The sequence below is a fragment of the Suricata suricatta genome, chromosome 17 (assembly GCF_006229205.1).
Source record: "Suricata suricatta isolate VVHF042 chromosome 17, meerkat_22Aug2017_6uvM2_HiC, whole genome shotgun sequence".
NCBI lineage: Eukaryota > Metazoa > Chordata > Mammalia > Carnivora > Herpestidae > Suricata > Suricata suricatta.
The window spans coordinates 17,679,851-17,695,729 of NC_043716.1; the positions used below are offsets into that span (position 1 = coordinate 17,679,851).

The following is a 15,879-nucleotide window of genomic DNA, read 5'->3' on the forward strand; positions in this document are numbered from 1 at the left end:
ATATATATATATATATATATATATATATATAGCAAATAGCCAAAGAGTACAGAGGAGGGAGAAACACAGGAGACCAAAGTCAGCCAGGGGGCAGGGCCCACTCATGCAGGTCCAGGAAGGTTCTAGAAGGTTCCAGAAGGCCACACGAAAACATCTGCTTACAATCTCGCAGGCATGGAGCAGGAAGCAAAGGAAAAAAACGTGATCCAATTTGCATTTTTGAACGATCCTCATTCTGGAAGCCATGTGGAGGACAGATTGAAGCGGGTGTGGAGACACCAGAGAGACAAGGGAATCAATTAAAAAGTCACCGCGATTCAGGAAATGACAAGAACAAAACGTAATTTAGTGAGTGGCAATGTGGGTGTAAGGGAAGGAGCAGGTTCTAGAGAGGTTTTATTAGCATCTTTTACTATAAGGAGAAGGCTTCCCTGACTGCTTGTCCAGGGAATTTCTGGCACGCCAACACGCTGGAATGCAGGAAGCTGAAGGGGCTGAGTTTCCCCAGCAAAAGAGCCAACAGGGCAGAGAGCCCTGGTATCTGATTTACTGGGATTTGGCGCTTCATGTGGGGGAGGGGCCTACTACCTATTGGCAAAGCTGCTTGAGTCCCCAGGCAGCCCCCAGCCCAGGTATCTCCCCACCCCGGAGCTCTGTCCCTCCGCCCCCGCCCCCCCTTCCTCAGGGAGGAGGAGAACCCTGCTCCTGCCTAGAGAAAAAGCCACTCCTCCAACAGTTCCATCTCCAACATCCCTGCAGCCTGCAGCCGGAGAGGTGGGTCAGACAAAGGCCAGACTGGGCAGCATTTGCCTGAGGGGCCAGACCCAGGAGGAGCCCTCTCCAGCCAGCTTAGGGCTGCTGGTTCTGTCTGGCCCTCCCTGACCCACATGTTCAGGAAACATGCTACCATACGAAGGGCAGTGGGTCCAGCAGATCATGGGGACTCGCATCAGATAGAGACAAGTTCAAATCTCACCCCCATGTGGCACCTGGATGGCTCAGTTGGTTGAGCCTCAGATTTTGGCTCAGGTCATGATCTCACAGTTCGTGGGTTTGAGTCCCACATTGGGTTCCGTGCTGACAGCTCAGAGCCTGGAGCTGCTTCGGATTCTGTGTCTCCCTCTCTCTCTGCCCCTCCCCCGTCTAGCGCGTTTGTGTGTGTGTGTGTGTGTGTGTGTGTGTGTGTGTGTGTGTGTATGTGTGCTCTCTATCTCTCAAAAGTGAATAAACATTTAAAAAATTAAAAAAAAGTCTCACCCCCATGCTAAGCTAAGGGACCACAGGCAATTGACAGAATGTCTGAGCTGTTATGCCTTTATTTCCCCTTTTGTAAAGGATGCAGTGGGGGGCGGGTGTTCGGTGGGCTCAAAAGATGGCTGTGAAGACAAACATGATCTAATACATGTCCAGCAGCTGGCCTGCTACAAGTACCCAGCAAATATTTGTCCCCATCTACCTTCTCTGCGGCCTCAATTGTGGGAAGGCCTGGGACATGACAGCTGACAGGCAGACTGGGATCAGAGGCTGGGGGTAAGCCTCAAAAGGCAAGTGTCCCAATGCAGGTGTCGATTATTGATCTGCTGACACCTGTGCGGTCTCCCGGTAGAAAAGAGGGAACGCCCAGCTATAGAAACAAAGAGCTCTGAGCACGAGGTATTCCCCTCCAACCCCAGATTTACTGATTTCCAGTATAGAGATTAAAATCAAGTACTCCTGAAACATGAAGTCTCATGAGGGCCGCTGCCCAGATGCCTCGTAGGGGAGTGAGTCTGGGGGGCCACTTGGCATCGCCATCCACACCTCTTCTTGTTTTGTTTAAGATTTTTTTAATGTTTTATTTATTTTTGATAGAGAGAGAGAGAGAGAGAGACAGAGCATGAGAGCGGGAGGGGCAGAGAGAGAAGGAGACACAGAACCAGAAGCAGGCTCCAGGCTCTGAGCTAGCTGTCAGCACAGAGCCTGACGCGGGGCTCAAACCCACGAACGTGAGATCTGACCTGAGCCGAAGTCAGAGGCTTAACCAACTGAGCCACCCAGGCGCCCCCACACCTCTTCTTGTAAGCAATCTGTGAAGGTCATTCAATTTCCCACGACCTTCCTTGTTATAAAGTCTTCACAGCTCTCATTTTACTGGACAGAGCAAGGTGGAAAAAAAAATAGCAGAGCACCAGAACGGGCTGAGATAACACAAAGTCCCTGTCGAACCAGCCCAGGAATGCGGGTCAGCAGCAGTATGGTGAGCAATGGCCAGGTGCTCAGGCTTAGAGCCTCACAGACCTGAGTTCAAATCCCACCCCTACCCGTTGTCCAGTTACCTTTACATGAGCAACTTAAGTTAACCTTCATACACCTCTGTTTTCTTATCTGTAAAATGGGGAAATAATAGTGCTGCCTTCATGGGAAGGAAACGTAAAGTGCTTGGCCCTAGGCCTGGAAGACTGTTAACACTCAGCACCAGCCACCTCTGTCATAAAAATTCTAGTTCCGTGTTATCGGTGAAAGCAGTTGAACTGACATGTTTATTGCTAAACATGATCCTGGGGTGCCCAGGGTGGCTCAGTCGAGTAAATGTCTGACTCTTGACTTCGGCTCAGGTTATGATCTCACAGCTTGCTTGGGATTTTTCTCTCCCTCTCTCTCTCTGCACCTCCCCCGCCTGCTTTCCCTTGTCTCTGTCTCAAAATAAATTAAAATAAACTTAAGGAAGAAATTCTTTAAACATGTTCCTGAATGAATCTGTTGACGTGGCACATCCCAGGCTACTCCCATGTGCTCCTTGAAAAGGGGCAAACGAAGACAAGGCCAACGTGAGGTGAAAGCGCGCCACAGGGCATGGCCTTCCTGACCCTCACTTTATTTCCAGGAAGCCAAGAGCAGGTCCACATCCGTGCTACTTGAACCTCTGTGAGGGGACAGAGCGGAAAAGCGAGGCAAACCAGAACCACTATGAAGATGCACGTAACCGGGGGCGCCCGGCTGGCTCAGTCAGTAGAGCAGGTGACTCTTGATCTCAGGGTCGTGAGTTTGAGCCCCGGACTACAGGTAGAGATTACTTAAAAAAAAAAAAAAATTCTTTTTTATTTTAAATATTAAAGAATTTAAAGATGCAAACAACTTGAGGAATCAAGCCAAGGAGAGCAGGGGAGGGGCGGGCAGAGCAGCCGCCGGGCCTGATGGGCTGTTTATGGGCGCCATTCTTTGACACAGCTCAAAGACACACGCGCACCACACCTGCCACCCTGGACAGGCCCCAGCTGGCCAGAGAGGACTTGCTTCCAAACAAAGCCAGCAGGTGAGCTGCCTGCAGCCTCCCAGAAAACTAACTGACTGCAACTTGTTGAAGAAATCAGGTATCCACACTGACAAGACCTTTAATATGTGCCGGATGCAGCTTTAAAGTGCTTCACATGTATTTAGTCACTTACTCCTCCTAACAAGCCTGTGGGGGAGGCCCTAACACCATCCCCATGTCACAGAGGGGTAAACTGAGGCCCCAGTCACCCAGCTAGTAAATGGCAGAGGGAAAATCTGAACCCAGGCAGTTTACCTGCGGAATCCAAGCTCTAAGCATGGGCTCTATTACCTCCTTGATTGATATATCAGGGGCCCTACTGGGAGTCAGGCCAGTGCTGAGTATGTGCGTATGAGGATACTCTTTTATAAGCAAGAAAACCCAAAGTCTTGGGTTGAGAGCCAGCTTAAACCCAAGAGGACCCACCACTGCCCCTCTTGACTCAACGCACTGGGTTTCATCTTCTCCTAGGCCGCCCTACACCCCGCTCTCCCCACTGTGCTCCACCCGCATTGGTGTAGGCAGACACATCACTTAGTGCATAAACCCAAGTGACACTCTGACACCTGGCCCATAGGAGGCCACAACCTTCTAGAAGGCCTGGATGACCCATGGAACCTAGAAGACAGTCGACCGGCTTTAACCCCCCTCCTCTGCCCACAGAGGCCTGCAATCCACATCCTCCTGCTTCCTACCTGTCCACAGAGAGGACTTGGGTCTCCGACTGCAAGAGCTACACACGTGTAGCCATCTGATGGAACAGCTCGGGGTATGAGATGCACACAGGCTTTTGCATCAGACCCGATTTCACTCACAGACCTCAGGGCACACAGTGAGCTAGTGGGCAGAGCTGGCCACACCCCAGCCTCACTCTGCCACGCAAGACAGCACCTGTCTCACATCCCCAAGGAGGCCAGTTCTCTGAAGGCCCCTTGCTGGGTGACCCACATGCTGGAGTTCCCCCTCCAGAGGCAGAGAAAACTCCAGACAAACCCTGAAGGGCTCCGGACCACCTGCCTGCCAGTCTTTGCAGTGGGCCCTGGCCAAGGACCGTGCCAACCAGGAGGGGCTATGGACAGGACCCGGCCCTTCTTGAGATCTCTGCAATGTCTTTAAACCACATAATGCTACAGTGTTCTAAAATGGGAAAGTCTTTAAGGTCATTTCACACGGGCAGTGAATAAGCAATGAGGAATAGGAGGCCCAGGGCAGGACAGAGACCTAGTATCACAGAAGGTCAAAAGGCAGTGCCAAGACAGGCCCCCGGTCTCCTGGCTCTTCTCCAGGGCTCTTGCTCCTGGAAGGCCCAGGTTCAACCTGCTGCCTAAACAAGCTTAGCTGGGCCTCTGGTTCCCTATTCTTTTTTTTCTTTTTCTTTTTCTTTCCTTTCTTTCTTTTTTTTTTTTTCTAGAAAGGAAGGATTATTTGTTTAAATTTTTATTTATTTTTGAGAGTGAGACAGAATGTGAGCAGAAGAGAGGCAGACACAGAATTTGAAGCAGGCTCCAGGCTCTGAACTGTCAGCACAGAGCCCAATGTGGGGCTTGAATCCACAAACTATGAGCTCATGACCTGAGCAGAAGTCAGAAGCCCAACCGACTGAGCCACTCAGGTGCCCCATCTGGTTCCCTATTCTTACTTAGCAGATCGGGGACTATTTAAAGAAGTTTATAAATGCTGACTCATGTCATTGGGGGAGGTGTCAGGATACCCACACGGGGGTGAATACTGACACTGACACAGAGTGACTGTCCAGGGTAGGGTGTGAGCCCAGGCAGGGTCTCCCCATCGCCCAGGCCCTGGGCTTCCGGGACCTTTGTAACTGCAGCCCCTTGAGGGGGATCATGGCTTCAGGAGCTCAATGGCCTGCCCTGAGCAGCTCTTCAGAGGAGTGGGGCTAAAGACAATTCCAGAACTGCTCTGCTGCCCCATCCCAGTAGCTCTATAAGGCTCACCCAGGGCCGATCTGCCACATAGGGTCTAAGTCTGGGCCCAGTCTGAAAACAGACTTGGGGGTTCACGATAAACTCCTTTGGGGACCTAGGAGAGCGGCCAGAGCTTACTGCTGGGGAAGTCCAGCTTTGCCGGGTCTGAGGCCTATGGCCCCCTCAAAGGCTAAGCCTTCCCTCCCCCTAGGAGCCTAGGAGGGCAGAGGGGCTGGCCAGGTGACACTGAGGTCCCAACGCCCACAAGCCACGATTGTGCACTCCTGCGCGAGCTCCTCGAGGTGAAACAGTTGAGTTTTCCTCCTACTAAGGAAGCCATTTCTCAATCTGTTGCCACACACAGACACCAGGAAACATGAACTGAGAGGCAAATGGGGCACCAGCCACAAAGGGAAGAGAAGGGGAGGAAGGGCCCGTGCAGGTCTCCCACCCCCGGGAGCACAGCTCAGAGAAGCTGGAGTAACACTGGGCACGACCTGTCCAACCCGGCTCACAAGAGAGACACAGCGGAAACATCCCCAGGCCCGCCCGGGGCAGCGGTGCTGAGTGGGTTATGGTAAAAGCCACTTACAGTGTCACAAAACCGTTGAATGCATTTACCAACATGCAGGGAGTTTTTGTGTGTGGGTCTACTGAGTGACAAAGGCGGGCCCAAAGAACTGCATGAGAGATGGTCCCAACACGTTGGCCTCGAAACTGCAGCTAAAAGAAAAGCTCAAAGCAAGCTGCTCCCCAGGGGAAGGCTACAGGTAATCATTTTCTTCCTTCTACTTCTGTTTTCCAAATGTTCTAGAATGACCACATACCAATTTTTGTAAGGTGATTAGTGGTAATACTACTGTTTAAATTGTCAGAAGAGGAAAATGGAGGTGATGGTGATTCTCTTCCAGGAAGGGGAGAAGTCTGGGCAGGAGGCCAACCTACTTGACGCCGACCCAGCAGTCTGGGGCCACCACGGCCGGCCTTCCTGCAAAAGCCCTGACAGGTACTCAATGGAGCAAAACCTCACTGATTCAGAAGGGAAAGACGAAGAAAGGAAGACAACAATGTGACAAGATAGCATTAGATTCATTTTGCTGAATTTTTCCTAGGGTGCCAGGGTGGCTCAGTTAAGTGTCCAACGTCAGCTCAGGTCATGATCTCTTGGTTTATAAGTTCGAGCCCTGCATCAGGCTCTGTGCTGACAGCTCAGAGCCTGGAGACTGCTTTGAATTCTGTATCTCCCTCTCTCGCTGCCCCTCCCCTGCTCACACTCTGTCTCTCTCTCAAAAATAAACAAACATTAAAAAATATAAAAACAAAGAAATGAGTAAGACCCATTTCCCACCTTAAAGACTAGATTCCATTAGGGGCAAAGACATTAGGTTATCATGCAAAGGGATATTTGACAAGTTAAGATATGAGTTGCTAGCAGGTCTTAGAGGTGAAAATAAAAATAACTTCCAGCTTCAGAGGCACTTGGGTGGCTCAGTCGGTTGAGCGTCCAGCTTCGGCTCAGGTCATGATCTCACAGTTTGTGGGTTCAAGCCCCGCATTGGGCTCTGTGCTAAAAGCTAGTTCAGAGCCTGGAGCCTGCTTCAGATTCTGTGCCTCCCTATCTCTCTGACCCTCCCCTGCTTGCGATGTCTCTCTCTGTCTCTCAAAATAAATAATAAAAAGAAAACAAAAAAATATAATAAATGAACATTAAAAAAATTTTTTAAAAAGCATCCGACTCTTGATTTTGGCTCAGATCATCTCATATTTTTGAGTTTGAGCCCCACATTAGACTCTGTGTTGACCACACTATGGAGCCTGCTTGGGATCCTCTCTCCCTCCCTCTCTCTCTCTCTCTCTCTGCTCTGCTCATACATGTGTTCACATTCTCTCTCTCTCTCTCTCTCTCTCAAAATAAATTAAAACAAACAAACTTCTAGCTTCAGAGAAGTGGCAGGTAGCAGGAAAGGGGTCGTGGAAAAGGTGGGCTCTTGAAGAACGAGGTGGAGCCCACAACAGCAAGGAGACATACCTGCTCATCTCAAAGGAAAGTTCTAGACCAGAGCAATCCTAACAAGCCCTTCCACCTTAATCACAAACAGGCATACATGAAATGAAAACAAACGGAGTTATGGCAACGCCATAGAGCCACCCCAGTCCTGGGGTGGGGGTGGGGGCGGTGAGCTGGACAGCCACCCTTCAGGAAGATAGAGAAGAAGCAGGCGGTGGCCTTACAAAACAGCGCCGAGTCGCTTCTAGGAATGCATCCTTAAGAAACAAGGAAGCATGCGTGTAGGGCTATTTGAGGAAGTGGATCTTAAAATAGCCACGCGTGGGGAAGTGGGGAACTACGTTTGTTATGTTTCTATAGCAGAAAACTGCAGCAACTTAAAAAAAATCCCATTATCTATTTATTTTTAAAACGTTTAATGTTTGTTTATTTTGAGAGAGAGCAGAGAAGGGGCAGAGAGAGGGGGAGACACATAATCTGAAGCAGGCTCCAGGCTCTGAGCTGCCAGCACAGAGCCCGACACGGGGCTCAAACCACTGACTGTGAGATCAAGACCTGAGCCGAAGTCGGACACTTAACCGACTGAGCCACCCAGGTACTCCCCCAAATTCCCATTTTTTAAAGAATTTTTAATGACACGGGCGACACCTGTGATATCACAGCAAGGTAACAATTCAAGGGAAGAACTCTACATTTACAATATAATCCTGATTTTTCCTTTAACCATTTTCAAAGCATAAATTTTTCTTTTTTCAGCTTTACCCAGGTCAATTTGTAGTTTCTAGCAAAACAAATGTATCAAAACTTAAACACTGGAAATACAGAATCTTATTTTGAAATTTTTTTTTTTTTTTGCATTTCTCTAAGAGCATGTGTTCTCTTTATAAACACATAACGTTATTCAAAAATGAACAAATGACAGATGGGATTTTAGTGGGAGGAGAAGGGGGTATTGCAGAGACAAAACAGTAGAAGTCAGAAGTACAGATCAGGCCTGTTGGGGAAGGAGAAAGGACCAAATTTTAGGGTCAGACAGAGCTGGGCTCCAATCGTGGCTCCATTATTTTCTGGCTGTGTGACCTTTAACAAGTTACTGAATCATTCTTAAGCTCCCATGTCCTTCAAAGACAGAGCACCTACCTGATACACGGGTGGGGGCGGGGCATCAACTCTCTCTCAGAAGCCAACAAAGTCAGATCCCTTTCTACTGACCAAAACAAAATTCATTCTGAACACACACAGATGAGGGAGGAATACGCATTTGTAAAATGCGCCATGAATATAAGAAGGACTTTTGGGAAAACACGAAGTGTCCCATGAAGCCAGCATACGATGCATCCCAATTTCAGAAACATTAAACTCTGGGGAGGTATCTGTCCTAAAATCTAGAAAACACGAACATTTCTTCTCAAGATGGCAATGACCCAGATTAGACCTTCAGTCGGAGCCTGAGACATTAATGTTGTTCTGTTTCGTGGGTGGTCTGAACTTGTGTCCAGAACGAGCAAATGGGCAAGAAGTCAGCTCCTAGTTCCTAAGCAGACCTGTTATGCTGCAGGGTGAGGCTGCACTTTTCCACAGCCTGGATTGGAGAAGAACGCTCTCGTTCCCCCCTGGAACCTGCCCGCCCCTCCAGTCTTACACTTAGGAAGAGACTTTAGGCAAAATTCTCAATTCCAAGTTGTGTCAGCCTACCTGGGGTGTGTCCTTGACCCCGACCACTCCATTATCTTTCAGATGAAGAAAGCGCCAGAAATGCTAAGGTCAGATGCCTTAAAAGCAAGATACACTCTGGGAAAGCTTAAGATTTGGAAGGAATCCTCGGAAAGAATCAGCAAGCTCAGCGACCAAAGTATAAGCAATCAAGAGACCCACCTTCTCCGGAACACCTGGCTTTGGCAAACCCAACAAGATAAACCTTCAGAAAAGGAGACGGAGGCTCAGATCACACCCCCAATTAAATTGAATCACAGCCACTAATCCTTATACGGTGCTTACGATGTGCGAGGCACAAGTCTGAGTATTTATCCTGACAACAGAAGAAGAAATATGCACAGAGTGGTTAAGGAACTTGCCCAAGGTCAGGGCCAGAACTAGTCCTTTATCGAAGTTGAAAGAGGGTGCCCCCGCCTTTAGGGAGACACAGCCGTGCATAGGGCACATGTCTGGCAAATGGGGGCAGTCTGGATTTCAGCATCTCTCAGCCCCTTGTGCAGTATACAACCTGGTTGATTCTAGGCCACCCCCTCCAAAGTAATAGTACAGTTTAATATTAAATAAGTGGTATGCAAATTAACGAAAGCCAAGATTTTTGAACCACCGATTTGAGTGACTGAAAGCATTCAACTCTGTGTATCTAGGAGGATCAGATTTTCAGCCATGATAGGAAAATGCCCCAACATTTATAACTTCATGGGCTGAGGCTTTTTAATTCTTTAATCATTTCTAATGAAGGGGCGCCTGGGTGGCTCAGTCGGTTGAGTGTCCGACTTTGGCTCAAGTCATGATCTCACTGTTCATGGGTTTGAGCCCCGCATCGGGCTCTATGCTGACAGCTAGCTCAGAGCCTGGAGCCTGTCTTCAGATTCTGTGTCTCCCTCTCTCTCTGACCCTCCTCTGCTCATGCTATCTCTCTGTCTCTCAATAAATGAATAAACAAATAAATAAATAAATAAATAAATAAAAATTTAAAAATCAAAACAAAACAAGACACCTTCCCTCCTCTTCCCTCAGGCTCAAAGGTCCTGACGCCATCCCTCAGCTGATCATTTCTTACTACGTCACCCGTCTCGGTCTCTCCACTTCACTCGCTCTCGCACAAGCCCCCAGACTTCGTCTTCCTACTTCCACGTGCATCCGCTGGACTTCACTAGGGCGTCGGGCACAGGGAGCCCCTCCCCCTCTGCGGCACGCCCGCCTCCGGCTTTCTGGCTGTGCTTCTCCTCTAACAGCTCAGCAGCCTCCTTCCCAGGACACCCATCACCACCTGCACACCGACACCTCCTTAACCAGAAACTCTGGGCCCCGACCCCCGCCCCCCGCCCCCCACAAGCTCCAGACCCACCTGTGTAACTTCAGAAAGGATGGCTTGCCTGTGTGGCCCAGAGGCACCACGCGCTCGGCAGGTCTGAGTCAACCTCTTTCTCTCTTGTCTTTCATCATCTAGTTGCCTCCCACTTCCCATTCTCCACTCTTCCTAACAGAGTGCCGATCGTTTGTTGGCCCATTTCCAGCTACGGGAGCCTAGCCAATGTCTGGCCAATGACATCTAAATGGAAGGGTCATATAGTAATTTCAAAAAGAATATGTAAAGAATACATCCTTCCCCCAGTCCTTTGGCCACCCACTCCCTGGAAAGATGATGTGATAGCTGGAGCTCCAGCAGCTATCTTGGAGCAGGAGGACAAGGAATGGCAGAAGGGGGAAGGAATGAGCTGGAAGGACTGTGACTTCCCGACATCTTTGTGGATCCACTATACCAACCTGGGGCTACCTACCGCCAGACCTCTTTTATGTGTAAGAAAATTAACTTGTTTGAATCACTGTGATTTTATGTTGCTGATGTCATTGTGAATACAGCTGAATGTAATTTTACTAACATTCCATCCAAAGTAGTCTCTTGATTCCTTGTCTTGGTCAGTAACACCAACATTCATATCTCGGGGTTTCTGGCAAGCTATTTGCAAATTTTCCCTACCAGGTTATAAGCAACTCATTGACAAGGACAGGTCTCTCATTTTTTAAATAAAATATTTCAAACACCCCCCCAAAAAAGAGAGAGGGATATAATATATATTCACTAGATTTAATAAACGTTAACATTTTATCACATTTGCTTCAGGCATTTTTATTAAGAAATGAAACACTGCAATAACGTTAAAATTCCCCTTAAGGTTTCCCCTAGAACCTTCTACTTCCTCTCCCTCCCCACAGGCAGCCACCAAAGTGAAGCTGGTGGGTATCTTTCCGGCCTAGGTTTAGTATTTTTTTGCTACATTGTTTTGATCGTTTTAACTTTACACATATGGTTATCGTTACTACACAGATTCTGCGACTTGACTTTCCACCCATCTTTTCTTAAATGTAGCTGGCACATGGCCGATTCACGTACATTAATCTCTGAAGAGCTCTTCATTATGCAAATACACCATCATTTCTTGACCTATTTCCCTGCTGATAGGCATTTAGGTTGTTCCCAACTTTTCATAACCAAAAACACTGCAATGCACATCTTTGAGCACCTGCTGGCTAGTTTTCCTAATTTAGACATGAGTCGTGAAATTTCTGGCTCTCAGGTATGTGCATCCCTTGACTTTAGGAGATAGAGTCAGCTTCCTTTTTAGAGTAGCCTGTACCTACTCACAGGCCCAGTGTGAGAGAGGGGCCTTTCCCCCGAGCCAGGCCACATGCTTTTCTGAACCACCAGTTCCTACCTACCATGATGGTGGCAGGAAATATTCCCACTGACCTCCGTATCCATCCTCCCACCAGCCACATGAACGCTCTGAATTAGCTACAGCAGCTAAACAAGAATACCCTCAGTGTGTGCCCCTCTCCCCAAAAGGCTGCCTGGCTGCTATGTGGGGATGGCCCACGTTGCAGAAAGCAACCCAGCTGGGCAGCCAACATTCAGAACGGGTGCCTACGTTCTTCTCTCCATATCCTACCTCCCTGCAAGGGGGATACAGACTCCCTTCCCTCTCACGGCATCTGATGGGAAAAAAAGTCCTCTGCCTCTACTCCCCCACGATCCCTTCATAGAAACCCACACCCTCAAGGCCTCCCCCCAAACCAACACGAACACAGACGAGGGCAGGTTGGGGGTGTCTCACCGCCGTGAGCCCTCCCTGCTTTCCCCCACAGTTCTCCAGCTGCTGAAAGGAAACCACCGAATCTTGGGTGGTGGCTTGTGAGTATCTCCTGATAAAGGAAAAGTCCCAGGCGGAGAAAGGGACCAACTTGTTTATTTCCAAACACAAGCCAGAGACTCCAGCTGCGACACAGATCCTGATCTGCTCCTGCCGAAGGGAGCTGCTGCCCCTGCCAGCGGGAGCTGAGCAGGAGGGCCGGGGCGGGGGGAGGCAGGGCTGCACGGAGGGGCTGTGGTTGTTACTTTAGGTAAGCCAGTCTTCCTGCAATCAAGTACATGGCCCCTTCCCGGTCTCATCTGGCCTGACTCTGCCTGGCTGTGCGTTTTTCATCTGGACTCACTTCGGAGGCAGAAGGGTAGACAGAAGGACAACAGAAGCCTCCCGACCGCCTCCACCCTCCCATGCCACCAACATTCCCCGAACGCCTGCGCTGTCCACGCACCAGTTTGTAACAACGGCTATAACCCCAGGAAGCTCACGGCCCAGAAATAACCGTGCTGCTAAAGGGAGCGCGGAGAACAACGGGAACACTTAACACTAATTGGGAGCTGCTGGCAAGCCTTCTAGGACAAAGTGACACGAAGCTTAGTCTCCCTACCAGCATGGGTGACAGCAGACAATTTATTATTAACATCATCCCAAACAAGCGCGCTCCTTTCCCCCAACCATGAGCACGAGGAGTAAGGAGGCAGCAGTACTGGGGGGGAAAGCCTGAGTCCCACACGACACTGGGCTCCACCCCAGTCTGCCCTTCCCAGAGTAGCCTTTGCCTCCCCATCATCCTCCTTGTGGGTAAATCCAAGGGAGGGACAAGTGACTGGAACTGACTTCTCGGCTCTGGCGTTGGAACGGACGCTCTCATCCCTCATTGTGTATGGGACTACTGGGACACAGTACAGGGACAGCGGTGCTGGGGACCCACCCCGGAGGTATGAAGTCTGTCTGTCCGCCGCTGCACCTTCAACATCAGTATGTTTTAAAAGCATCCCAGATGGGGTGTCTGAGTGGCTCAGTTAGTTAAATGTCCAACTCTTGATTTCGGCTCAGGTCATGATCTCACAGTTCCTGCATCAGGCTCTGTGCCGAGGTCACAGAGCCTGCTTGGGATTCTCTCTCCCCTGCTCTCTCTGTACCCCACCCCTGTTCATTCACTCTCTCAAAATAAATGCACAAAAATATATACATTTATAAAATCATCCCAGGGGTGCCTGGGTGGCTCAGTCGGTTAAGCATCTGACTTCGGGTCAAGTCATGATCTTGATGTCTGTGAGTTCGAGCCCCGCGTTGGGCTCTGAGCTGACAGCTCAGAGCCTAGAACCTGCTTCAGATCCTGTGTCTCCCTCTCTCTCTGCTCATGCTCTATCTCTCAAAAATAAATAAACGTGAAAAAAATGTTTTTAAATGAAAGCATCCCAGGTGATTTAAATGTGCCGACAAGGTTAAGAGCCATCGCGGCCAATAATGTTCCTGGTGGTCGCAGTCACCAGTGCTTGAAGGCTGGAAGCCCACTGCACAAGACAGACTTGTCTACAGAACTTCCCAGATCAGAAAGCTGACAGAGGCCACCAGCACCTCGGTCTTGGTTCCCTTCACACAGGGATGTCATGACTTCAGCTCCAATCGTCCAAGACTCTAGTTAGGAAGACAGGCGAACGGAAACTACTACGCCGTCTCCAAAGCTTGCCTTCTCTCTAGCTGCTCTGACGCGGCCAGATATCCTCTGGTGGGGGTGGGTCTCACCCCCCCCTTTCGTCTGCTGGGGAAACAGGTAACCACAGGCTGAAGGCAGCGTCCCCTGCTGTCCCCTGAGCAGAGGGTCCCCTCCCTGTGGCGGAGCCCCTGGGGGGATGCAGCAGGAGCTGGAGGCGGCTGGGGTTGGGGGTGCAGATGGCTGGGAATCTCGGCAAACACGGCCCGGCCTCCTCCCTGTGAGTCAGCCCCGCACTGGCCTCCTGCAGACAAAGGGGCAGGAGAACAAAGCTCTATTGTGCTCTGCAGAGAGAAGCCAACTGAAGACAAGGAGACTTCAGGGCCAATGGGGGTGTTATTAGCATTTTAGTTATTTATTTATTTGCCTGCATTCTATTGAAACCAACATTTAGTGGACACAGCACCTTGCAGTTGCTGGGCACAGTCCAAGGCCCTTCCACATATGAACTCAGTGAGTTTCCGGCCATAGACTCGGAGGTTTACATTCTCCGAGGCTTCTGTCCAGGGAATGGAAGAATGTGACCCTCCATCTTGCACAGGCACCTAAGCCATCACCGAAGGACACTGCCTACCTCCTGTGCTCTGCTACGACCCCACCTATGGCCAGGTCCACGTGCCACCCGAGTCTAGGAATGAGGATGGGAATGGGCGTTTTGTCAGGGCGCGAGAGGAAGAAGCTGGGAGTCAAACTCCACTTGCTACTCAAATGTCGGCAAGTTCTGGCCTCAGTCAGGTGCCCGAGGCAAGGCTGCACAGTGAAGGGAGAGGTCCCTCCAAGGACCGCTGGGGTGTGTGACCTTCGGCGTGGCACCGACTAGCCATCGCCATCTGGCTTCTTGTTCCTGGCATCCCACCGACCTTGGTCAGGAGGCCAGAGAGGAAACCGTGCTGACACCCCAGAAGCACCCAATGCTTCGGGTTATGTGAGCCTCAGTTTCCCCAGCTGTTAAATGGCCACGAGGAGGATTATGGCTGAGCTAACACTGGAAGGGATTCCCTGCCCTTCTGCCTCTGGGAGCCCTAAGGGAGTGGTTGGTTGAACAGTGTTCCACACTCAAGCCCCACGGCAGGCCTGGGCCTGCGTTTGGACAGTGGGAAACCAGAAGGGCAGAGGCTCCCAGATTGGCACATCTGAGGGCTGCAGACTCACTGGGGGACATTAAGGGGTGGAGGCCACCCACATAATTTACTATGCTCATTACTCAAAAGCATCATTTCCAAGAGGACTGCCCTCTCTGCAGGGGAACCACAGCTGGGGTTTCCATTTGCTGACCACCAGAAGCCACAATATGTAGAGGCCTCCAGTCTGGCATGACCCTGCCCACTCCAGCCCTCAGCAGCAGCCGGCAAGGCCCAGAAGAAGTTCCACAACCCAATTCAGCTTCAGGGCCAAGCCAGGCTGGGGCTAAGGACACCCCTGCCACTCCGCGGCTGGACGGATCACCTAGCATCTGAGCTGCAATATCCTTGCTCTGGGTCACCCATAGATACACGTATCCAACCAGGGCAGGCCCCATGAACATCCGTTCCCTTGAAGGCTCTTTCCAGTCTCTTAGCCTCCGCAGCATGACTGAGGGATGTGGAACCTTCCATGAGACCATGTCCTTTGTGGGGGGCTTGGAGCTGATACACCCTTTTACCATCACAGCGTCCAGCTCCCATGTGTACTTGCTCACAGGGCTCGTCAACGCAGAACATCGGTGGTTAACGCACACATCTGCCTCCCTCAACACACTCTGAGGGTCCAGCGAGGGCAGGCCCTGGGTCCCTGGCGGGCCCCTGGGAGGGAGCAAGTGTTTAGAGGACAGACAGACAGGCGGGTGCACCAGGATGACCAAAGACTGGGGAACATCGACACTTCCCAGAGAAACATGTATAGAAAGGAAAACTCCAGGTGGCTTCAAAGCAAATGCCTTCGGCCTTTTCCCTTTAAGCATATTGAAGCTTGTGCCGGATTTCCCAAGTGCAGCTTCCCCGCCCAGCTCGACATGCGTTAGAAATGAAAAGGCAGAGGGATTGCTTCATCGCACTGCTAAGCTAATCCATCCAAGGGGTTCTGCACCTCCAGAGCCT

General features: G+C 50.4%; 1 protein-coding gene across 4 annotated transcripts in view; it reads right to left on the minus strand.

Annotated features, from left to right (window-relative positions):
* Positions 1-15,879, minus strand: part of KSR1 (kinase suppressor of ras 1) — a 155,481-nt gene that overhangs the window by 83,788 nt on the left and 55,814 nt on the right. The window contains exon 1 of one of the 4 annotated variants that reach the window (XM_029928995.1): positions 10,290-10,337. The exons of the other annotated variants lie outside the window; for them this stretch is intronic. The gene's annotated coding sequence lies outside the window, so the exon portion shown is untranslated. Of the gene's footprint in view, positions 1-10,289; positions 10,338-15,879 lie in introns of those variants that run through there. 4 annotated transcript variants of the gene reach the window in all.